Source organism: Sander vitreus, chromosome 21, assembly GCF_031162955.1.
Source record: "Sander vitreus isolate 19-12246 chromosome 21, sanVit1, whole genome shotgun sequence".
NCBI lineage: Eukaryota > Metazoa > Chordata > Actinopteri > Perciformes > Percidae > Sander > Sander vitreus.
This window is the reverse complement of record NC_135875.1, coordinates 12,581,309-12,607,761: the sequence shown is the minus strand read 5'-3', so window position 1 is coordinate 12,607,761 and position 26,453 is coordinate 12,581,309. Positions and strand designations below refer to the sequence as shown.

Genomic DNA, 26,453 nt, shown 5'->3' with positions numbered 1-26,453 from the left:
AGGTGCCGACAGAAATTCCGCCGGATGTCTTTTATTTCGGCCGGATGTCCGTTACCTTCCGCTTTCTTTGTGTTGGCAATTTTAAACTCCGGTTGATTTATGAGGACTATGGTTAACTGATCCTCAGATCTCTGCAGGGTAAATCCAGACAGCTAGCTAGACTATCTGTCCAATCTGAGTTTTCTGTTGCACGACTAAAACAACTTTTGAACATACACATATTCCACCCAAACAAGTTCCTTCCCGAGGCTATTTTGCAGAGGCACCGTGGCTCCGTCTGGCGCTTAGCACCGCCCAAGATGATTGTGATTGGTTTAAAGAAATGCCAATAAACCAGAGCATGTTTTTCTCCCATCCCGGAATGCTGTGTGGTCTAGCCAGACCCTCTTTTTTTTTGGCAATGCAAGACTATTGCTACCACGCCTGAGTTTACCGATGTATGTATGACAGTGCAGAATTCTATTCCCAATGATATTTCCTGCATAATAAAGTGTCAACTTAGATCTGTGGTGATTCTATGGAGGCACAAGAATATTAATGTCACGCCGGAAAGTTTGAAAGGAAGACCCAAATGCAGGAGACCAGTCAGGCAGGTTGATGAAACAAGAAAGGAGCTTTAATAACAAAAGCTTAATTCAAAAAGACAAGAAATACTAAACACTGGAGAAGTAAACACTAGGACAAATAGCAATGAGAGACAGAAACAAAAGCAGACAATCAGACACTGAAACAAAAGAACACCAATACTAATATACACAAGGAAAGGAGGGTGGTAACGAGGGACAGATGACATGAGGGCTGACGAGGAACAGGTGAAACACATCCGGGCGGGGCAGACAATCACAAAAGCGAAAAAAAACATAAACTAAACAAAACCCAGGATCATGACAATTATATTATGGTATGTGTGCTGATGTTTGTACTGTGTGCTTATGACATATCGCATTTTCTGGGTTTTTTACTCCCTGTCCAAGAACCACACTCATAAAATCTCATCTCACATCCTTTTCTCTTCATCACCAGCGCCTGACCACTGCTTGCAACTCTTTTTTTGCATCAGCTCATCTGCCCTCTTAGAGCACAAACTCCTGCATATCACATCAGATGAGGAGGAGAGGAGCAGAACGATTGTGCACCATAAGAGCAGATAAATCACTGGAAACTTAACCACGGTATTTGTTTTCCAATACTCTCTTCGGTCTTTCACTGCTCAGGAACTGATCCTTGATGATGGATGCTTATTATTTAAGACATATTAATACTGATTCTTGCTTGATAAAAAGTTGTTTTTTGAACATCCAGTAATGATTTTGTTCAGCCATCCTCTTGTGAAATACCGCTGTGTCTCCATACAGACATACAGTATTTCCTATCAAGGTTTGGTGAAGCAGAGCAGAAATGGCTCTGTCAATAGCGTGGACAATTCTTTCATTTGTGAGAGCATGCCGGGATATATCTAATCACTCCATTAATCCCTCGCTGACGGCTGTGATTAATTGACATGTTGATTGACAACTCAAATGCCAGAGATTGTCATAATTATTCAGCAATAACCTACAAGCTGGGAGACATCTCTCCTTGCATTTCAGTGGACAGAAATGCACTTTACAGAGTGGTTTTGCTTGACTTTTTTAGACATCATAGTATCACACGTTCCTTTTCATAAGGGTTCAAATCAAATTTACTGCAACAGATTAACACTTCTTTCAGAATCTCATCACAAAGGTGTTGCGTCTCTGAGGAATTCATGAAGAAGGCAGGCTATAGCTGTTTGAGCTAAAGGCCATAGTCTTTTGAAGCACATTTAAATCTGTAATGTTTTTTTAAAGGAACAAATACGCTTAGAGTTACATGAGAAGATAGATACCATTCTCATGTCTATACGGTAAATATGTAGCTGAAGCCAGCAGCCACTTCTTAGCTTAGCATAAATAATAGAAGCAGGAACAAACAGCTAGCTTGACTCTGTCCAGAGGGGGAAAAATTCAATCTTGTTCATTTAATCCACAAAAGAAACTGTGTAAATATGACAATTTGTAATTTTTAGAGCCAGGCTAGCTGTTCCCTGCTTCTAGTGTTTTATGTTAGCTAAGCTAACCACCTGCTCCTTGTAGCTTCATATTACAGTAAGCACGCAAACCTGAAACTTGTTTATTCCATCTAACTCTCAGTAGGAAAGCAAATAACAGTATTTACCAAAATGGTAAACTATCCCTGATATAGTGTAAGAATATAGTATCTGTCTGTACGATGAAATGAAATTACACTAATAATGGTGCTTATATGCGATGGGAACAGTCTCTGCTGTCGTCACAACTGCCTGGTTAGGAATGGCAGCGCTGTCTTCATCGCTTCAGTAAAAATAATATGTTTAAATGTAGTCAACCATACAGTAAGAATATGAAACAACTTTACAAATGCAACACAAGTCATCCTCACTGTAGTATGATCATTCACAAAGTGATGGTTTACAATATAACTAGGGCTGTCAAAGTAACGATTAAGATTAATTTCGATTAATTAATCTGAGAACAAATAACGCGTTAAAAAAAATAACGCACATTAATCCATTCCATATTGACGTTTGACCTGGAGCCATTCTAGCCACCATTGGACTGTAAAATGAAGGAGGGAGACGAGAATGTGCTGCCTGGATTATTAATTGGAACATTTGCTTGTAAAAATCTTCTTCCTGCCAACCCTGGCTACCGAAATCTGGTGTCACTGATATGTCTGCACTTCTCTCTGATGCTCTGAAACACAAACACCGCTGCACATGACGCTAGTTAACACTATACTCACAGCAGCTAACGTTAGCTTACCACTAGCTAGTAGCTGGAATAAACACGGTTAAAATGCTGACAGCTAATGCTAAACGGTGTAAAGTTTGACTGTGTTTTACTGTAGAGGATTCAACACCGGTATGTAACAATCTGCAGCTGCTGTCGGAGAAACAACACAGCGTTCAATGAAAGTGGTAAACTACAGCCTTGTGGTGCATTTGAAGTTATTGTAAATGTCCTTTTCCCATCTGATGGTTCAACAGCAATTTACTACTGAAATTAGTTATTGTCATTGTTATACATTATTATTAAATCATTTAATTTTGACCATATGGCCTTAGCAATAAACAAGCCGTTCTTTAATGCCACCAACTGTTGTTTAGTACCCTTTTTTTTTCTTTTCTTTTTTTACTTTCTTAAAAAGTATCGGTTCAGGCACTGTTAATTATGTATGCGATTAATTTCGATTAATTAATCACAGAGTATGTAATTAATTAGATTACATTTTTTAATCGATTGACAGCCCTAAATATAACGCTCGGACTGCAAAAACGCAGAGTAGCCCGCAGTAGCTGGCACCTGCAGCGAGGAATCATTGATTTGCACAATCTGACTTTTTAAAAGATTAAAAAAAGAAAAAAAGACAAATATGACAGAAAAGCACCTACACATAACTTTAGATTTCCTGAAATAGAAATGACAAACATTGTATGCTTGCTTTCTAGAAGAGAATCAGTGGCTCAGCTCAGACAGTAGTACGGGCCAAATTTCAGATGTCATTTTCAAAAGCTATGATTGTCCAATTTGTTTTTGTTTTGTTTCAATAAAAAAAGTCTAAATAAATATACCAATGATAATGTTTCATGAGCCTGCAATGAAAGCAGACATATTTCTCAATGCTACATTTCGGAGTATCACTTCAAAGTCCTCGAACATGCATTCTTACACTGGGTTACTGGTCTGAAATATAAAAAGCTTGATTCTCAGAAGTGGAGAAACGCAAAGGCTCATTTAAAAATATACCGCGGGACCCTCAGTTGCCGACTGCCATCTAGACCTGGAAAGTGCCCGTTCTGCACAGAATTCTGATTGCAGCTGCATTTCTTAAGATCCTCATCAAACTCTCAGTGACCTCGGCGTTGACCAGAGCAGAAAGCTGCCGTGATTGAAAGACTGACTAAGAATGATAAAGAGCAGGACACAAAACAGATATCAGAGAGGCATATTGAACTAGAGGAAGGGAGCCAGGGGCTTACGCCTTTTTAATAAGAGGATTCAGGTTTAATTTTTGGATTTAACATTGATGCACCTCCTGCTGGTTCCCTATCCCAATTTCCCACATAATGTTCTGTTGTTATCTCTTAGTCATGTTTGTTCACGAATGGATTGCTCACATGGAGCCATGCTGAGAAACCACATGAGTCACTAAAGAGACAGTTTTGTTGTTTAAGAGCATTTGACTGATATCAACTTGTGCTATGACAGTGCACTGCTGTCCCATTAGTCGAGGGCAGGTTGGCACAAAATGCAACTACAGAGATGGCGAACAAATCCAGCCGTGTTCTCCAGACAGTGATAATCCCCACTGATTCCCACCCCCCACACACACACACACACACACACACACACACACACATCCCGCCCCGTCAATAAAGAGGGAGGAAGGGACAGAAAGGGACAAATAGAGAAAATACAGAGTAAGGAAATGGTGTAAGAGAGTAAGATAGTAAGAGAGAGGTTAGAAGAGACAGCATTAAAGGGACAGATACAGAGAGAAATATAGACTAAGCAGCCCCACATCAGCCTTCCCCGTGATGTCACAACGGCTCACTGTGCTGCCATGATGCACATGATATGCTAGAGAGGATTAAGCAGTAATCACAGGGGTTTGGCTGTCCTCAAACGAGAGTTTCTAAATCCCTCCTCTCCCACCAGCAGTTGAGCCCTCTGCTGGCTTCTCTGAGGGATGTACCTGGGCAAACAGTCAATGTTGTTGGGGAGGATTTGAAAACACTTCTAGGAAGAAATTGGACGCTCCTTAATCGCAAACAACATAAGTGGTTTGTCCTCAAAAGAGAAAACATCTACACTCCATGTACAAAACAAAAGCTAAAGACAACTTGACAGTTGTCCATATGGAGTCCATCAGGCCAGGTTTTTTCAACGTTTAACCGTATAACTTTTATGTTGAAATTGCTTAAGTTCTCCAAGTTTAGTAGGTCTAATTTAACATAGAAGTTGCTCTGCAAATCATCACCATTTCCTCACAATATTTTAACCACATTATCTAAAGCTAAGTGGAAATGAAGGTGAAGGTTAAAAAGGCACTTGTTCAAAACCCGTCAGATCACTCGTATTGCTTAATATAACTAATGGAGTCCGTTGTACAGCTGTGTCAAGCGGTGTCCCTACATCCTCACACTAAAATTACTGAGTAAAATGTTGCTGAGTCATAATCAATAGAAACAATGGCCAAAACTATGAAAATAACACCTAATAAAAACACTTAAAAAATAAAATGGTGCGATAAGTGCTTGTTCTAAAAAAGTTGGCTTCCTTTTTATTTTCATGCAAAATAAAAATGTCTTCGACTGAAGATTTAACAGAAATGCTTGAACTGTTGATAATACTGTAAATAATGCAGTATTATATGCTGTAATGTTTGAAGGTTTTCTATCTATCTATTAAATTGTTAAATATCACTGTAAAACTGTGTAAAAGTGCATGGATGTGCACATTCTAAAATATGGCTGCCAAAGCCTATTTATTAAGTTTTATGAATTATACATCATATCATATGTGCATTTGGTCATCCACGGATGCCCAGTCCCATCTCCATTAGGGCTGCAACTTACTATTATCTTTATCATTGATTAATGTGTAGATTATTTCCTAGACTAAGTTATTTATCTTTTAGTCTATAAAATGTTAGAAAATAGTGAAAAATGTCCATCCCAGTTTCTCAAAGTCCAAGGCGATGTCTTTAAATGTCTTGTTTTGTCAGTCCAAAACCCAAAGATATTCAGTTTAATATGATACAAAACAGAGAAAAGCAAGAAATGTCCTTATTTGAGAGGATGAAAACAGCATTTGCTGCAATTTTTTTCCATGAAAAATTACTTACTACGATTATTTAATTATCAAAAATAGTTGGTGATTATTTTTCTGTCAAACCTCTTCTGAAGTCATGCATGTTTAAGATCGCTTTCTGCTCCAACACAGCTGATTCAAATGTTATGAACTCCTGAAGCTGCTTGCTAACGAGCTGATCATTGAAATCAGCCTGTCTTGGTCAAGAAAGCTCAAGTCTTCATAGGAATAATATTTGTAATGTAGACTCTAAATAGCTAGATTAATGTTGATGCTATGGAGTGCCAATGTAGAGAAATAGTGTGTATGTAGATACATGTAGATATGGTGATCAAGGGGGGTGGAAGAGTTTATAATGAGTTGGGTTAAACACCGGATACAAAGGTTCACTTCGCCTCTATTGCTAACCATTATGATCAAACAATAATTGTTTCTCCAACTTACTTTTACCGCACTGGACTGTAGCTGCCATGCACATATTGTACGAACGATGGGTTAAAAACATTATCATTGGACATAATTCAAAGTTTTGTCCAACACTAATGTTCTCTTTGGCAAGTGGGTTGCAGCTGCTGCAATGCCCACCACAGCTGGCTAGTCATTATTACTTCTGCCAACAACATTTCTTTGTTTTTGTCTTTGAACAGCATGAAATACCACCAATCAAGGCTTGAAATTAACACCATTGATGCCGCCAACTGTGGGCACAATTTGGCTGTTGAGAGCAACTATGTCTATTCTGCCTGAAACTTGGGTGAGTGGAGTTTTCTTCACTCTGGGCCTTGAATTCACTCAAAGCATAGCCAGGACATCCAGAGATGGATGTTTTTTTTCACTACAGGAATTGTCTCCATTCTTCCCAGTTGTGCAGTATGACACAATGCGGGACAGCGAGGCTCAGACAGCACAATCTGTTCATTTTTGTATGACATCTAACCGAAGCACACAGCAGCACAGCGGAGCACTGCAAAAGATCGAAAGAAGAGATTGCAAGTGTGGTTACATTTTGATAAAAAGTCTTGTTTTTCCAATTTCTAACTGCGCTGCATCAAGCATTATCAGCTATATATATAAAAATCTCCCATACTCTGGAGAACTAAAGTGAACACTTGCTACTGAACAATGATCCCACACGAAGGTATTCCTGCAAACAGTGTGTGCAGTTGTGAAATTTGTGAAACACATTTGTGTAACATGATTTTATAAAGCCTGGTACGAACTAGAGATGTTCCGATACCGATAACAGTATCGGTATCGCCGCCGATGCAGCCACTAGACCTAAGTCTATTTTATTTTCCTGACTTTAGTTGACATTTGGCTGAACTTTTATATGAGTAAGAGGCCACCCATCCTAAACCACAAAGTAAGTCATCTGGGATAGGACAGCTGGCGGACTTTACTGTAACGACAGTGGCTTAATCTCTGATCCCTGGTAGCTCACATGCCATCCTTACCCCCCATCCCCCACCCCTCAACTTTCAATCCTGCGCTGTAAATCAGCCTCGCTCAACTCCTCTCTTTTTTTCTAGCCCTCCTTCCATTGACTTTCTTTTCTTCATGCCATTTCCTATTTATGAGCTGTGTCTACTTTGTTCTTCTCCTCCCTTCTTTGTGCTTTACCCACTGGGTCACACAGGTAAAGCAACCCCGAACCCTTGCAGCATAGATAAAACATCCCTATGGGATTTCAAATTGTTGACTGTTTACTGAACTGAACTGCATAAAATGATCACAGCGGTGCAGATAAAACAAGAGAACAAAAGGGAAGAATAATAAGAGAATAATAAAGATATTGAAGCGTAAAAGTGAAACACAAAGGGTAAAAATATAGGCTGTAAATGAATCATATTGGTTTTACAAACCACCGAAGCAGAAGCAAACAACTACAAAAGGCAATACGTTGTTTCCACATGGTAAATTTGCAAGGGTATTCCCCCATTGGTACACTAAGAATATTTGATATTACGTAATTTCAGTGAAATCATATAGGTGTTTCTATTAAATGAGTGTTACCTTTTATGTTGGGGTAAATCAAATCACACTTTAGACCACAGTGTAATTTTCTTCTAAAGACTCTCTGACATGTATCAATCAAGGGATATGTAGTCTGGATCAACTACTGCCAGATGTCCCTCACCTTCCTCTCTCTGTGTGTTGCCGTTCTCAAACACTGTTCCCTTCGGGAAACAACAACAAACTTTGAGCTAGCAAGCTACTGAAAATGGCAAGTTTTAAAGAACATTTGGATCGTGCAACAAGGCAGGCCTGTTTGGTTCTTTCGGGGAATGATTGTAAAGATTTACAAAGAATATGTTTAGGGCATTTACTCTCTAACTGGGACGTTTTGGGACCGATTGGCAGGAATTTGCTACGGACAAAATACACACGGCGATACACCGGTAAGAGCAAATTACGTTAAACCATGTATCCAGCCAATTTAAATAACTCATTGTATTGTGTGAACAGTTAACTTATAACATATAATATTGCACGTGGTGTTTTCTTTTACAGGGTGCAAATGTTCCACCAAAACAAGTTCCTTCCCTACGTTCCTGCGTACGGAGCTTAGAGTCGCTAAGACGATTGTGATTCTGAAAGATTTTTTTGTAATTGAATATGTGACCATTGACAAATATATATTGAAATTCAGGTTTTTTTAAATGTAAAATCAAGAATTTTCATATATTAATTTCAAAGAGGTGAATTCAGAACAAATACTTTCAGATACATGGTTTTCAAAGAAAATATTTCAATATTAAATATTCAGTGGCTGTTAAAGTTCAAAGACTTGTGTCTCTTCTTTGCTTCCATACTTTTCACTACTGCACTGTGCCATTTTCAAAATAGCACTCCAAAACTGGACAAAACAAAGGTCTGAGTGGTTGTGAAAGGTACTACATCCTTTTTGGAGGAACAGTTTGCTTTTACCATTCTGTATTCATCTTCGTCCATTAAACATGGTCTTTGTGTGTCAATCAGTGTGAATAAATGAAACATTTGGGACTAGAGAAGCCCACAAGGACACAACAGTTCTGATAACAGAGGTGCAACACAGATAGGCATCTGGTTTAAGTCGCAAGATCAAAATGTGATTATTTTTAAATATGTTTTCCTCTTAGGTCTTGAGTGTTGCATCTCTTTTTATCACATCATTAAAAGTGTTTTTCTTTGTGTGTGTCAACAACAGATGTTGTAATCCCGGCTGTATAACAATGAAGGCACATATCTGGGGTCGGGATGTTGAACCGCTGGCCAGGGGTTTAAAACAACATCACTTTCACAAGCCATTGCTCTCATTGTTACCATTCTGTATTTAGCTCATGCAGATGTGCCGTGTAATGTCGCACACTTGGTAATGACAGTGAATCTGATCATGTTTATATAACGAACAATGCACATTTGTGCATTCTACTTCCTAGCTTCTCATTTAAGTGGTGTAAAAACAGTAAATTTTTATATTAAAGACATCTGCTCTATTTTTTCTGTCCAAATCTTCTGCTGCAATGACTAAATTCCCCTGCAGCAAACACTAATTTTAATCTTAAAATTTTAATTTCCTACATTTAGTCTGACTCCTAATTTAAATAAGGAGCGGCAGACATGAGGTACACCAAAAAACAGCACAACATAGAGGCAAACCGAGCAAGAGAAACACAAAACATTATTTTTGTCAGCCTCTCCAAGCATCCCCGTCAGTCACTCTCATTACCATCCAATTGTAAGAGGAGGGCTACTCCATCCAGCATAGTGGAACCCAACCTGCTGGCAGCTGCAGCACCGTAGGACAAGCCAGAACTTTTCCTGAGCCAGGTCCGCACTTTTGGCCCTCTCTGTTCTCCTACCTATGCAACTGTACTGCCTAAAAATGTAATTTGTTCACAACTTTCATTATCTGCATCAAATGACATCTGCCCTTTTACAGTTCAACAACAATTATGAACAGAACAATTATGTTATCAATGCCTGTAACTTAAAACTCACTTTAAATGTTTTTCACACTCTCAAATTCAGTTTATTGTTGTTGCTGCTGCAGGGAAATATTTTACCTAAAGCAATGCCTCGTTTCTCTGACCATTTCTATACTGTGCGGGCATTGCTATAAAATACTGAATGGCAGCTTAGATAGACCAACTTAGAATTGCAAGGCTGTTGTTCTCAACCAAGCAGAAATGATTAGAATGTTTATTTCAATGCTTACTCTTCAAACATCATTTGAGTATTTTGTATATTTGAAAGTGCCCACTATTGACTCATTGCCCGTGGCAAACTTGTTTTTGTATTACCCAAATACAGTATTTTGCTCTTTTTTGAATAATCTGATCATCAGATAAATAACCAAGCACAAGAAGATGATGGGATACATATGACCCAGAAATGGATTCATGCAATGGCTCCGTTACACTCTTGCATGCCTCAACAACATTGATAAGCCCTTGAGTGAACCATTTAACCTCCAGCCGCTTCACTGGAGCTGCTCAGTGGCCAACTGTGGAAGACTGGGTTTCAACTAGGTCTTCTACTATGAATCCTATGTTTAGTAACTCTATGAATAAAAAGCAGGACAGTGCTTTTAAACTCCCACTGTGAAATAAAGAAGACTTCAATTTAAAGACGATTGTCTTTAGTATTAAATGAGGGAGTTCACTTAACGTTTCCACGCGAGGAAGTCAAACATATTTTAAATGTAAAATGAAAAACAGCGCATTAAAAGGGGTGGGGGGTGGGGGGGAACTAGCAGAGGGTCGCCATGTTTTGCACAGCTTTGAATATTTTTCATTAATGTACAAAAGAAAGTAAAATCCTTAATCCTACCTATCAGGCTGCATGTGATCGCTTAAAAGACGACTGGGATTACCAGCGTGGCTCTAGCCGTAGGTCAAATAACTAAAAAAGCTGGAGACAGAAATGAGTCACAGAAGGTAATGTGGCCACAGCACTGTGTGAGTCAAAAGCTCACTCTCTTATTTTGGAGCATCATTACACATCGTCTCTTATCCTTGTGTCTGAGCCAAAGAGATACGGTACTGCTTTGGCTTTTCATCGTCTCAGCATCACTGATACCCAACATGACATCAGCTGCCCGCGTTTGTTATATCTTCACTGGTAATAGCTGTGCGAGGCAAACATAAATAGCGGATATGACATGTTGAGAGAGAGACCCATGAGTGTTTACTTTGCATGGGAGTGCGAAGTGCTACAAATAACCAGAAACCATGCAAGCTCAATTGCCAATGATTACACCTGCTGTCAAGAGAATTGTTCAGGGCATACGAAGATGACAAAAGAAATACAACCTCCAACAGCTACGTTACAATGACTTACATGTAATGAGCTGCAACCTCACATCTGATCATCTGAAAATGTGTGTTAAGACATTCACTGCCAGGCATTTATTCACCACCATGGCGTTGTATGTTAAAGATACCACATTTGCTGCGCTGCACATACAAAACGACGCCATCAAATTTGAAATTCTAATGACATTTGAACCATTTTGGAAACTGCTCGTCGTACGGTATGATGAAACCGCAATTTGAAGAATCGGTCTTCATTTTCAGGACTGTCACTTCATCCGGTCTCATCGAGACAAGTGAGAAGAGAACATGACCCCACCTTTCATCACGGTGATGTTTTTTTTCCGGGGGCCTATTTGAATTTACAATACCTTTTTTGAAGTCTCGCCAAGAGGCATTATAGAATGATATATATATATATATAAAAATGATATCAACCATTTTTTATCAAAGGGCTCTAATTGATTTATTCTGACAGAGCACATTTCTATCTCAATATGAAAGGCCTCTGCAAAGGCGAGCAGTGTACAAGAAATGAACTAATTTGAGGATTACTGAAATATTAATAGTTTTTAACTATAAACATTTTCACTAAAATCACATCTCTCTCTTCTGTGTCTGGGTGATTTGGACGAGAGCTTCAGAAAGAAAACCCTTGTTTTTTGTTTTTTTTCTCTCCAAAACCCACAGCAATCCCACTCTTTAAGCTATTCATTTATTGCTTGCATTAACAGGATTAGTGCTTTGCAACAGAACTACTGATATCAAGGGAAGGAAATAGCATTCAAGGATCTCTGACATGGTCTGAACTGATTAAAGCTAAAGAAGTATCCCGTTAATGAAGCAGTAGTCTGCTCTAGAGGCTCATAACCTGATAAAGAAATTGGTGTGTGTGCCAGTTTGGATTGAAGAAAGGTCATTCTGTGGGTGCACACTTTTTTATTTATTTGCTTTGTCTTTGCACATGATCCTCAACCCTTCCCTGGATTCCATATGTGTATCTGTAATAATTAATGCTATATTAAAAAAATAATTATATATATATATATATATATATATATATATATATATATATATATATAAATGTTAACAATGTCAATCCCTATAATTCAAAACAAATAAAGGGATTTAAACACGCATTTAATGCCAATGCCAGAAATAAAGCAGACCCTCCACAGAACACCCAAGATATCACACAGCATTAAATCAGCTCTAACTACTGCATGGCCCTAGACTGGGTAAACCCAGCCCGATCTGCCGGCGATTTGATTTCGCCTTGCATCTCAGTCTGGAAACCTGTACATTATTCTATCCTGCTTCCGTTACAATTTTGCGGGGTCCAATCACAAACTGGCTTATCCACCGGGCGCGCTATTGGCGGGTTTAACACGATGACGATAGAGAAGCGACCAAGCAGCTTTTTGTTTATATTCAACATAGCGGCCACTGAAGAGCAGCAACCCGTTGATGTTGCTGCTACGTCACCCGGATCGTTGGTCCGATTGGTTGAAAGACTATCCAATTGCGTACAGAGTCATTTGAACTCTACCCGTTGACCACGCCTCTTGTGCAGTAGAAAATACAGAGCAGACTCCCCAGACTGTTGTTCAATCTTAAAAGATTGAGCTTAGTCTGGTGATAGCCAGACTAACATCACCCCCTAGAAGCAAAACACTGAGTGAAACTTGGTACTAACACATTTTAGATCTGGATCTGCACAACTAAGCAACTATTTGCAATTCATAGAGACGACCTTCCCTAAAATCAATCGTTGAGATATTGTTTTCTTCTCAAGATCAGTCCTGTTCCACACAATCTACAATTGAGATTATGTTAAACTCATTTTTGAAATGGCTTCCTGAAACATCAGTGTATTGTTGTGGTCTTTTCAAGGCATGATTGGAAACCAAAGATCACAAAAAAGGCTGTTGGAATGCCGTATTAGGATACAAAGATACAGAGAGCTTTATTTTACAATCCATTTCACAAACTATAGGACAATTCTCTAGGCTACATAGTTTCTGCATTTGCTGGGTGTATAAGATGCCAAAACATCCTATCACCTGCAACTGAGGATGACCTTGGTTAGAAAAAAAACCATTTGCATGTAACAGGGTAATTTTCAAAGCTGCTAATCTTCATTCCAAAAAACTGTGAAACTGTCAGGCCAATCCTTCTGCGATCAGCTCAATGTCATTTCTTGAATCCTCTTTAGCATACTCTATATCTGATCAGTGATGCCTCTCCTGCCTTGCATTTAAAAAGGATGGACATTTTATCCCCGACAATCAAATTGGAACAAAAAAGCAGCCACTGGCCTCCTGCTGTGCACTATTAAAGAGTCGCTATGATGTGTTTTGTGTCTAACAGTCGGAGACGTACGCCGGTTCTCTCTGCAACAAAGCATAACTAATCCTGAATTAAGGTTTCTGACCTGGTCAGTAACCGAGCATAACTAAAGACAGGTCATTACCTTTTTCATCACCTGATGAAAAATGTAGTAACAGTCCTTAAATCAATGACTGCTGTAATTAAAGTGGACAGATTTAATAAGATGAAGGGAGCGTACATGCAGCCAAGCATTCACAATCATTATTCAGCTAGTTAAACTGTACAGCTACACATATTTTACTTCAATGTTCTCCTTCCAAGGGGTTTGACTTTAGCTTTGAAATGACAAGAGATTTAAGCTCACAAGTAACCAAACACAATGTGAAAATGTGTGTGTATATATTGTAAATAAGGGAAATAAGCTCACTGTTATAGACCTTCTTCAGTCAAAATACACAGTTCTCCAGCTGGATTCAACTGGATTTACTTCTCTGTTCTGCATGCCAAGTGTGTTGACGGTGTGGTAGCCTATGAGACAAGTAAAGAGATCTTGTAATGGTAATACTGTGCGTGCTCTACATTTTAAGAAGCACTGCCATGGCCCTCTCCAGCCCTATATTATCTTGTGTGGTGCATAATGATACTGAATTTACATCGACCCTTTTGGCAGCCTTCAAAATTGCATAAAGGCCCAGAAAAACATCTACGCACAGGTGGCATGGACTAGACCAAAAAAGGCCCCCATTATAAGTATTCACATACAATTAGTATACAAACATAAATTATCTAAAATTGGTTAACATCCAAATATATGTTTTTATTTAGCAAATTCTGAATTAACTTCAGCCATCACATCATGCTTTAAATGTTTTTCCTTGTTCTTCAGGGTCTGGCTCTGTAATCTACTGTATATTCATTTATTTACTTTATTCACAATGTGGGCAAGGGGCAGCTACTTGAGACTTGTAATGAGCTACTTCTAATGATACCTAAGGGCTACATACAGAATTTTTTTGTTTATTCTTTGTTTATTCTTGAGTACAGTTGCAAAAGTTCTTCTGCAAATTTGAAGCATTTGAGGCTAGTGTCGTTGGAATGTGTCCAGTCAGCGGGCATATATCATGCATTAATAAGGTACTATTAGTTATAGCTCCTCCTGAGAGGTTTTGCTTTCCTATTTCAATTTAGATATAACCCTAGATTTTACCAATTTATATGTGTTTGCAAACAATTATTTAACGACAGTTAACGATAGTTTAACATTCGGGGAAATACGCATATTTGCTTTTTTGCCGAGAGTTAGAAGATTGATACCACTATCATATCTGTACAGTAAATTTGAAGCTACTGCCAGCAGCAGCTTAGCTTAACACAAAGACTTGAAACCTAGCATAGCTAAGCAAAGCTAGCATAACCCCCAATAAAACCAGTGGTTTTAACATACATCTTCCCATCATCTACTCCTTGCAAGAATAAAAAAAAGAAATTCCAAAATGGCTACTTATACCTTTTAGATCATTACTCTTTTTCTGAGATGCTGTACGGTGTAGTTATAAAGAAAATATCGATACCTGAGTGAAAGGTTTTAAATGGTCAAAGCGTCAAAATACACTGGCACAGGAGAGAATAATATCCTAGAAAGATTTTATGCATGAGGCTGACTGGGGATCAGCAAGAAAGACAGCAAGGATCTCGTAAGAGTGTTGGGACAGAGTGCAGCAATAGACTGCAGTGTTGTAGTAATGGTGTGTTTACGGCTCTTGCTCCAGGCACTGTCTATGCTACTCTACAAAGCAGGTAATGAGTCTACTCCCTAATTTACCTCCTTAACAATTTATGAGATGGCCTTTGCGTTTTCCAACAGAGTGTAGGCTAAATTCAACTTGTATTTACAGGAGAGATTGTGCTTCAAGGTTTGTTTTTCACCTTTGCAGGCAAAGTGGGTTCACATTTGTAGTTCTTGTAAGCGAGCATGCAGATGTGCAGAGTGCATTCAAATGAGAAATCGTGGTAAGTGTGTGTTATAACCGTGTGTTTCGTTAAATTTTAAAACGGCCTGCTGGATAGGTTACGTGCAGGGAAGGAAAGATGTGGAAAATCCTCTGATATACATAAGGATGTGATGCTGTAAAATAAAATATTTAAATATAAATAAGATTTTTTTAAATGGAATGTATGAAAATTTAAATATGCACAAGGAATAGGGTGAACAAATGTCCTGATTTGTTTGGGACAGCTCCTTAACTTCCACCATTTGTCTTCTAAAATGTTATTTCCGTTGTCTATGAGTCATTCATTCTTTACATACTATACAGATCTTGTCTTCTCTGTTTCTATGGTTACATGAAGTCTTAAGTCTGTATGTGTGCCTGTGTAGTAAAACCAAAGAGCGAATATATAGAGTAGATGCTTTTTGTAAACTGCTGTTGGACATTTTGGTAATAAGCTTCATCTGTACACCCAGGGGTGGAGTGGGACTCACTTTCAGCCCGGGAGTTATACAACGCAGAGTGGCCCACTGATGATGTGGTAGACCAGCCTGTGGTGCAGGCAGAAGTTATTTCTGAAGCTCTAAGTAATTGACCAGCTCCATATAGTAAAGGCATACTTCTGTTATGGTGTGACTTAAGATCATTCACAACTCCCACTTTGAATTGCGTTTGGCTTGCAGGTTGTGAAACCTCCCCGCTCACCAGCATTTGAAATGAACCAACTACCTTATTCAGAGAGGGTAAAGTCCCAGTATATTACTAATGTGCCTTTGAACCTTCCAGACTTTGGTATTATCAGTATACTATATAAGGCTCAACTCTCATCAAATAAAAAAGACTTAGATAGATAGAGTTAAGAGTCAAAGTTCAATCATTTGTGACATCTGGTCTCAAACATGAACATTTGGTCACATGCTACTTTGAGTGAAATGGGCTATACACTCCCAAGCCATATTACCATGCCAACTTCAGCCAATACCTGCTACGCCAGCAGTATTCACTCAAGCACATCAGCACTGGCTGAGATGTAATTAAGATCTGCTGGATGGGGCTTTCACCTGCCTCCTCAATGACATTACTGTATATGTTCATTTTATCACACCACATTGAATTTACCCTGAGGACTCGCGTGTTTTTTCACTCATCCCACATGTACAGTACACTCACTGTGCATGTATGCGCACGGCAACGCAATCAAAGCCACACACATATAACCACAGACCTGCGGTAGTACCCACAACAAGTAATATTCAGTAATATACCCAGACATAACACGAATGTGCAAATACTACCACAAAGCCATCAACCTACACACACAGCTACAGCCGCAGGCTGCATACACCCAGACTCCAGCTGCGCTCAGAAGATTCCTCCCTCCCTCTCAATCACGCCACACTGATTTGAAAGACCTGCCACTTGGCAGCTTTTCATTTCATGCAATTACGTCTGAAAGTGCTGCTTATTTCTGCTAAGCTCGAGATACAACTGGGTAAACATTTTGTTCCTGCTGCTGCATGATGATCATCATATGCTGCATGAAGTCATATGAGGGTTGTAGTGATGCGCTGTACAGAAATCATGTATGATGTACAGAGAACAGTTTACAGGACAGGTTATATCAGCCTGAATGAGATACAAGGACTAAAAGATCTTACTAAAATGTAAGTTTCCTCCTGGTTTAATTACGGTCACCTAGACCCTAGTTGTATTTACCAATGTGTCATTTAATTTAAATAATATAAAATAAAATAACCATAACAGTTACCCTGGTATGGGCACCATTTGATTCAATTCAACAAAAAAAAAGTACTGTTACAGGTAAATTGATTTCCCTGTCCAATCTATCCAATGAACTTTAATTATGACCCACAGGGACCAAAGGGTGCAAGCCTTTGAAGCGTATTGTTAACACAACATTAAAAGTTGGATTAAAACACAACTTTCTACAGAATATTGTTTGGCCCCGCAGCTTCTGTCATCTGTTATCCACTGATGTCAGGCCACATGGCAAAAACCTTTGGGTGATATTTCAGCTCCGAAGTTTGACAAACAGATCAGCTCAGTTGTGAAATCTTGCTTTTTCTAATTGAGGATTATCTCCAAAATCAGCCCCTGTTTGTCTTTTAACCCATTAATGTCCTCCAGGATACTGCAGTTATCTCTATTTTTATATGAATCAGGTAGTAATTATTGTTCAAATAAAAAAATAAGCACCGCATTACACCAATACTAGCCTCTTTACACTAGTTTCAAACTCTTAAAACTCTCATGTTTGTCTTCACACCTCTGCATGGTCTCTGGAAACTTCCCCCACAGCAAACTACATTCCCCTGCAGCACTGCGGGGCCCCTCAGATCCTCCCACCATGGATTGCTGTCTATCCGGTCTCAGCTGAAAAAGTCTGCTGATAGGACTTTCACCATAGCAGCACTAAGAATGAAACGGTCTCCCTGAATAAATAAAGTTGCCTCTCTTGTGTATTTAAATAATCATCTTTAGACCTGTTTCGACTCCCTTGCAGTTTGTACTGTTTGACCTGATTGTTTCCGCCCTTACAGTCCATTTTAAGACAAAGAGAAGAAACACAAATAGCTACACTTTATACTGTATTACCAAACAAGCAGCAGTTGTAGATAGGAAATAAAGTACAAGTTCTGAATTGTAGTCTGTTTATCCCTTACACTTCTTTACTTCGTGCAATCCCCTATGCTCTTCTTCTTTGTGTAAATTTAAAAACAGGATGTTTGGATTTCCATGGCTCCTTAAAAGTTCTGATGTGTGTCCAACAGACAGAACGCCACACCACAAGCTTGTCAACACACACAGTCCTCTCCCTCCACCTGCTAGCTGTCTCAGAAAAACACAAATTCTTATTTTACCTCCTTGTTGTTTTTGGACAGCTAGAGGTGACGGTGGAGGTAGGATGGTGCCCTCTATGTAGATACAGTACTGGATAGAACATTCTGATTGGCTGGACAGAGGCAGGGGGAAAGTATTTTTGAAAATGTAGTCAACTGGCTGAAAGTTGATGGTACTTCTAGAGAACCTCATTTGACATTTGGGTGGGTTTTATTATTTCTGAACTTGTCTGCTCCCAAACTTAACCCGGGGCCAGGCTGATTTCCTGCCTTTTAAGTTAACTTATGAAGCATCACAGAATTGAGACTTGGAGGGAGCCGAATCACCTTTTTTTTTTTTTTCGCACTCCCACTGTCCTTACATTTTCAGTCAATGCAAAAAATAGGATATTTTACCCCAAACCATATCACATTAATCTTTATCCACACCAAGGAGATTACAGCTGAGGCTTTAAAGAGCACTCAAATGAAATGCTTAACATGAGATGCACTGTAAAAAATATCGGTGTGCTTAATGTACACTGGACTTAAAGGAGAATTCCGGCCAATTTTTACGTTAATCTTGATCGCTATAAATATGAGTGTACTTTCGATTGAAAAAAACCAGACCCGAATCAGTGCAGGCAACGCGGAGTAGCTGCAGCTACGTGTATGAGCTTCCACTGAGCTAAAACTGCAGTTGTCGGGGCAAGTTTTAGAGTGCCTTTGTGCCTCTTAACAGACATAAAATGCAATTAAAATGTCTGTGCAACATGAACAGGGCCCTTACGTGACAACAACATGCGTTTTCAACTCAGACATTGTTTAAATTCGCCTACCCTGGTCCCTGTCTCGATCCTGCCGGTAGCTGGTAGCTGCCGTCCGGTGAGTGTGTTCAGCCAGGCTTCTGTGATAATCATCCCGACAACAATCCACAGAGCGGCGGTGGTGTGGCTATGTCCTCCAGAGGACAGGTCATGTCACGTCTTGAAGTTTATTCCCCCCCCAAAAAAAACAGTAGTGCGGTAGAAGCTGCCAGCTGCTAGCTGCAGTCCGGTGAGTGTGTTCAGCCAGGCTGTGATAATCATCCCGATAACAATCCACGGAGCGGCGGTGGTGTGGCTATGTCCTCCAGAGGACAGGTCACGTCACGTCTTGAAGTCTATTCCCCCCAAAAGAAAACAGTAGTGCGGTAGTAGCTGCTAGCAACTACATACATAGTAACTACATGGAAATGGGCCAAATGATGTCTGTGGCTTGCACAGTGATAGCGTTAGAGAAGGTAGCCTCGCGAAAAAGAAAGTAGTCTCGCGCTGAAGTCCCGTTGTAGCAGGAAAAGGGAAACAGTGTGCAGATCGCTCTGCACTACCATTTTTTTTAGGGGGGAATAAACTTCAAGACGTGACATTACCTGTTCTCTGGAGGACATAGCCACACTACCGCCGCTCCGTGGATTGTTGTCGGGATGATTATCACAGAAGCCTGGCTGAACACACTCACCGGACGGCAGCTAGCAGTTACCAGCTACCAGCTACCAGCAGGATCGAGACAGGGACCAGGGTAGGAGAATTTAAACAATGTCTGAGTTGAAAACACATCTTGTTGTCACGTAAGGGCCCTGTTCATGTTGCACAGACATTTTAATTGCATTTTATGTCAATTTATGGTCAAATGATACCTTGGCACTTAAAGACAATGATCTACACTTTGCATTTAGCAACACATTCTCCTGAGTTTCATAGACTACATGTTAGCAACACCATTTCATCAGACAACTGATGACAGATTTGACCAGTAAGATAAGATCAGAGTGTCTCTCTTGAAATACAGTTCAAAGAGCTTTGAGGGGGGGTAGAGTAAAAAGGTCCAACTTTATGTGAAGTATGATGCATCAAAGATGGTTTTACATAAAGCAAGTGGCACATCGTCATGTACTGCATGCAGGCGTGGAACTTTTTAACTTTGAGAAATTTCTTTAAGTTTCTTTTTGTTTTCTTTTTTCTTCTTTTTGTTATTGGGCTGGTGCCATTATGATTCACATTGCATGGTCCTTTGTCACACTGGTGCATTAACAGAATAAGCTCTTTGATTACAAACCAGTCAATGACCCTTGAGAAAGATCTCAGACATGCTGCCCTCTCAGTGCTTCAATGACAAACGATGCAGCCACCAACCAAGACTAACCAGACTCAACATTCATTTGGGCTTGTCCACAGGCAAACCGGAGGGCATGACACTTTCTGATTACTTTATATTGACTCTTCTCTCTAAACCTGGAGAGATTGAGTCCAAAGAGGCCACTCCAACAAACAGCTACTTTGCGGGGCTTACTGCTAGAGCCAACATTTACAGCAGAAATTGTTAGTTAGACCATCTGAAAGGTAACTCTCCCTTAATGTTTTCAACCACTCGTTCTACATGACATTGGTGATTTCTTGCCAGAATCTGGCTAGGAAGATCACCACGTAGTGGCATGATTGGCATACACTCACCTGCATGATTTAATTGTCCAAACTGGACATAATTGAGGCTATAACATGAGTTACAACTTTCGAGACAATGTCATACCGTATGTGAAACAATTGTGTTTGTGTGATATTTTTGAATCATTAAAACCCATTTTTAAATGTGCGGGTTACACTTGCAACGGAATGCATCTTACCTCGGATGCCAGGACTTTCTTATTTGAGCCATTAAACAGTACCATTTTAAACTTTATTCACAAGTTTGCAAAACTCACACAGCATCCTAAAATGCTAACAGGCTAACACATCTCATAGCATGATATTTCTGTTTTCTGTGGGAAAATACAGCCAATATGCCTGCAAAAGTGAGATCAGTACTAATTAACACCCAGGTCAATTTCTTTGCTAGATTTACTGTATTTAACACATCACGTGCCTATTTTTATTTACAGCTGCTAAGTACAAAATAAGTTTGAAGGGTTTCAAACAGGCACACAAACACAACACACACACACACACACACACACACACACACACACTAGAGATGCACCGATAGACCGGCCGGTTTTCACGTGCTCGGCCATGACCGGCGACCGGCAGGTCAGTCTGACATATGCCGATTTCATGCCGGTCAATGCTACAATTAACTGACAACATAAGTTATACGAGTTACAGTTCTCAAGGACGCACGCACACAGACAGCACAGTCTCTTTTTCCTTTCTCTCAACTTTTCCGCGGTGTGTCGCGCGTAACCCGCACATGTAGGGAACCTCGTGAATTAACCTGCAACATGTCAGCTGTTTGGAAATTCTTCAGCGTGTGTGCAGAAGATAATAAGTTTGCAATATGCAACACCTGCAAGGAAAAAGTAGAGCGTGGAGGGATGACACCAAAAACCAAAATCACATTTTTTTAGTTGGATATTTGATGTGAAAAGAAGGAAATGGTTCTAACTTTGCACTTTAGATGTGTGTGAATTTCCCACACCAGGAGTAATTTATATAGTTCTATTTTATAGTGATCTATTATCTGTTCAAAAACTGTTCTATGCTCTGTGTAAAATGTTATATTAAAGAAAAGATAGAAAATAAATATTTGTGTGTGCTGTAAAATGATTAGAAAAAATGAAATCGGAATCGGCTAAAATCTGTATCGGCTGGCCTAACTCAAAGAAAATTGGAAATCGGAATTGGCCTAGAAAGTTGTTATAGGTACATCTCTAACACACACACACACACACACACACACACACACACACACACACACAAACGTTGGAAAAGTCTAAAGTCCAGAGTCAGACTCATACATATGGGTCAAAAGTGGCCTGCAATGCCTACTACTCCACATTCAATCCCAGTGGAATCCAGGTCACTGCTAACCGGAAGTCTGCTGGACAATGGGATATTTAAATTAAGCAAATGTGCCATAATAATGTCTTAAGACACTGTAGTAGGCATGAACAGGTCTCTGACTGTGAGCTTTGAATAAAAAAGGGCCCACAGGGGCCGCTAGATGCCTTCTTCTCACACCACCTATGATTTGTGCATATCTAACCTTCTGACCTGCAGACACTTTGATTAGGCCGGGCTCTAAGATGCTGGATGTGTATCCGCTCCTGCTGCCTATTCACATTCCCTCCATCACACTCTTCACCACTACAAAATATAGATTATGTTGTGTATGTATGTGCGTGTGTGTCAGAGAGAGAGAGAGAGGGGGGTTAGGAGTTATTTAAGTAGTGGTTAAAGCTGTGAGGCATATGCTCAAAGAGCATTTTCTCTACTCTGCATAGTAATTTCCCACCACCTCAAAACCTACTGGAGTTTATGTGCACGCTGATTGGAGATTTTCTATTAAATGTGGTAATCAGCATATGCTTGCACTGTAAGCTTTACACTGTGTATGGGTTTTATATATATTGTCTACTAAAAAGCAGTATTGCTATTTTGTTTATCTCTGCTTACATTTCATTGAAGTTCTGCCAGCTCATAAACTGTGAAGGACACATTATGGGCGGATGTGCCAGCTGTAAGACGTGCCTCTCATAAGCTCTGTAAACTCAGCAAATGGCTGGCAAACCCCCACCAAGATTTCAAACAGAATTCACTAGATTTCCCTGAGATTTGTATGGCTGCATATTGAAATAAATCACAAATGAATAATCAATAGGGCATGAAAAATGCATCTATATGAGATACATACCCTGTATACACACAGATGGATGAAGAACACATCTGCGTACACAAACACACAAACATGCACTCATACACTTGTTAGATAATGTTAAAGTCAAGGAAGCAGACAAAGACTGAATGGAAATGAAAAGAAACTGAAACAAGCTTATGAAGATATTTCAGTGCAGTTAACAGAAAAGGGACAACACGGAGAGCAGCGAGAACATCTTCTAACATCTGGATTACATAACCCTGCAAGTTAATCTTACCTCAGGCAGCCTTTTGCCGCACACTGTACAAATGGTAGCAGTAATCCTTGAATGATTGCGGCATTGCTACATTTAAAACTTCACTTAAAAGGCCTTTTTCTTGTTTTTTTAGGGCATTCAAATTAATCATGAGCTGGGATTCCCTTTGGTTCATGTTAAAAGCATTTGTGTTTGGCTTTTAGCAGGGAGTGAAACATATGAATTTAGTAGCAATACAAGTGGAAATCAGTGAGTCTGAGTAAGTAGTAAAGAAATGTTTTTTAGAAATATAATATTGTACAGTTAAAATTACAACACAAAAACACTTAGGCAACTATTATTGTTAATGGCTGAAAAGAATGACCTAATAAACAACCTATTAAACAAAACGGCTCCAAAACATTTGGGCCTCGAGAGGATCCAGACTAAAAATCTGACCACTGTAGGAAACATCCATTTTTTTCCAGTGTTTGGCGGATCATTATCTTACAGATGCATGTGTTATATTTAAATGCCTCTCTGAGTCATCCAGCCAATGTGTGGGCAGTTCAACAGAAAAATACAGGAATAGCATGGTTTCTACAGTATATGAAGCAGCAGAAATGTTCACAGTAAGTCCACCCAAGAACTTTCACTGAAGTGCAGCAATGAAACAGTTGTAAGACATGCTCAGGGCATGAGATGAAAGCTACCATTGAAAACCAAATCTAAAGCACATACATTCACCTCAACAACTCATACTGTATATATGTTTAAACACAAAGACAACCTTGTTAAATGCTCTATTTCTTCATCTTGTGTTTGCGGTCAATATTTATAAATGTTATAAATGCAGTTGTTGTTTACTAGAATGAAATGAATGCATTTGAGCTGAAACAATTAACAAAGCCAAGAGGAACATTCCCACTTCCAGCTTCTGAATTGTGAAAATGTGCTGCTATTCTTTGTATTTAGTTATGATAATCTAAATATCTTTAGGTTTTGGAGTCCTGCTCAGACAAAACAAGCAATCTGATAGGCTTGTAATGAACATTTTTCGCTCACTTAATTGAGATAATAATCAGCAGATTAATTGATAATAAAGAAAATTAAAATACTGCTCCTCACACCTTTCCCCCACTTTATAAGGTTACCTAAAAAGATCATTTGTTTTGCAAAATATTTGGTATTTCAATGGCTGCAAGTGCATTATGCAACATCTATGTTTTCACAACGCAAACAGCTCCCTGCCTTGTTCCAGTATTGCTTTGCATGCAGCTTACATTACAGGACATTCATATCACGGTATAATACGCTTGTTTTGCAGTACGACAGCTCTCCTATTCTCCCAACAAATGCACATTTTACTAGATTTTATCGTATGAATAGTAACTGTGCATTGGGAGTAAATCCGACAAATAACATTGAGACACAAACGTAATTTATTATAAAGAAGTTCCCATAGGAGGGCATTTACTATATTGTTAGTCAGTGTAGCTTCATTATTTGGAACAGTACAAATAAGTCTGAATAATAATAATAATAATAGTCTGAATAAGAATACAGACTACAAAGAGAGAAATAGGAAGATGTTTTACAGTTCAAACACATATGTAAGCACACACACAACTCATGTAGATGGTATGGTGTTAAGTATACAGAAAAAACAAGGTATGAATTAGTTTTCCGATTAACTTCAGTGCAAAAAATAAACTAAACCACATTTAAGTTTGATGGAAATATACAAATTGAGGCATATTTTTGAAGAAATTTGTGCAATGAAGACATTGCAGATTTGACCCTCTTGTTTATCCTACATACAACATACGTGTAATTTCCTTTAGTATAATCACTGCACCATAATATTTGTAAAGGAGATGGAAGCATATGTTAGCCTTTATTGTCGTATTTTAACTGTGACAAAAGCAGAGGGAGATGTGCTACCATTTCAGTGTTGAAAAAGACTCATGAATAATCAATTCTGGATCATGCAGATGAAGGGCTGACTGCTTGATGACTGCTAGCAAAGTGAACAGATTATTCTCTGAGTCACCCACCGTGAATTCAACAGTCTAAGCTCTCATTTAAGGTCACTGTGAGCTCAACACAGTCGACATCTAAAATTCTTTAGATGTGTTCAAAGTATTGACCCCTGACCTCTTACAGTATATACCCCATCCAGAATGCTTTCCTAAACAGGTCCAATGCAGGAATGTTTGTATAAAGCCTGATAAGAAAGCAAAAACCTACAAACAGAAATCCTATGACCTCGCAAATTATAGCTAATTGGAACATCAGCTCTTCTCTAAAAGCTGGAAAGCCAAGACTAACCTCACTGTGAGAAAATACCTGGTGCTGCCTCAATAATACTGAATACAATGTTCTAATGCTCACAATCTCTATTACTGGAACATATCCTAGTGCAAAATCCATTAGAAACGTTTTTTAAACCAAAATCAACCAGAATCCTTCTAGTTTGAGTCCTTGTTTGTCAAAATCTGATCTGTTTGATCACCCCTTTTTAAAAATTCTGTTTTAGAGAAGTGTCCCTAGATCTTTGGGGAAATGAGAACATGTTAATTGTTTAAACTTCGTTGGTACATCAAAATATATGTATATTTCTTGTAATAACTGGAACTATTGTTGCACTTTTACCCTATTCAAATCATGTACATAAGATAGCAAGCAACATTTGTTCTTAACATCTGAGCGTCTTACTTCCACTCCCTTCTTTATTATTGCTCGGCCTAGCCCTGTAATCTAGTATCATTGTCATTCATTACTGTAACAGTGCTGTGGGTGTGTCGGCAGCCATTTTGAGTGAGGTCGGGCATCTGTTGCAGCACAGAGATTAAGGAAGATCAGAAGATAACAAATGCTTTCAATCTATATTTCATAAGGGAATAAAATGACCTCCCTCAATGGAACTTTTAGCTCAATCACACATGAAGTATTTGTACTAGTGGCCTCATGCATCACACCCCTTCCCATCTCTCTGCCTTTCTCCTCCCCAGGGCTCATTTGTTTTAGCCAGGGTAGAGCTCTTAATAGTCATTTTAAAAAGCCTCTCTGAACAGGAACATGTGAATACAGCAGGTTTAGCTCTACTATTTGTTTTTGTATTTTCCCCTGGGAAGCTATACATGTACCAAAGGTGTTGGGCTATAGACAACTCTAACAGGCCACATTCTTAAAACTTTTTGTATGCATTTGAACAAAAGTAATACTAGCCATTTTATCAAAAGAAGACTTCCACTAGA

The 26,453-nt window shown here is 39.1% G+C and overlaps 1 protein-coding gene across 3 annotated transcripts in view; it reads right to left on the bottom strand.

The window, feature by feature from the left end:
* Nucleotides 1-26,453, bottom strand: part of nrg3b (neuregulin 3b) — a 205,493-nt gene that overhangs the window by 136,826 nt on the left and 42,214 nt on the right. The gene's annotated exons all lie outside the window — the stretch shown is intronic.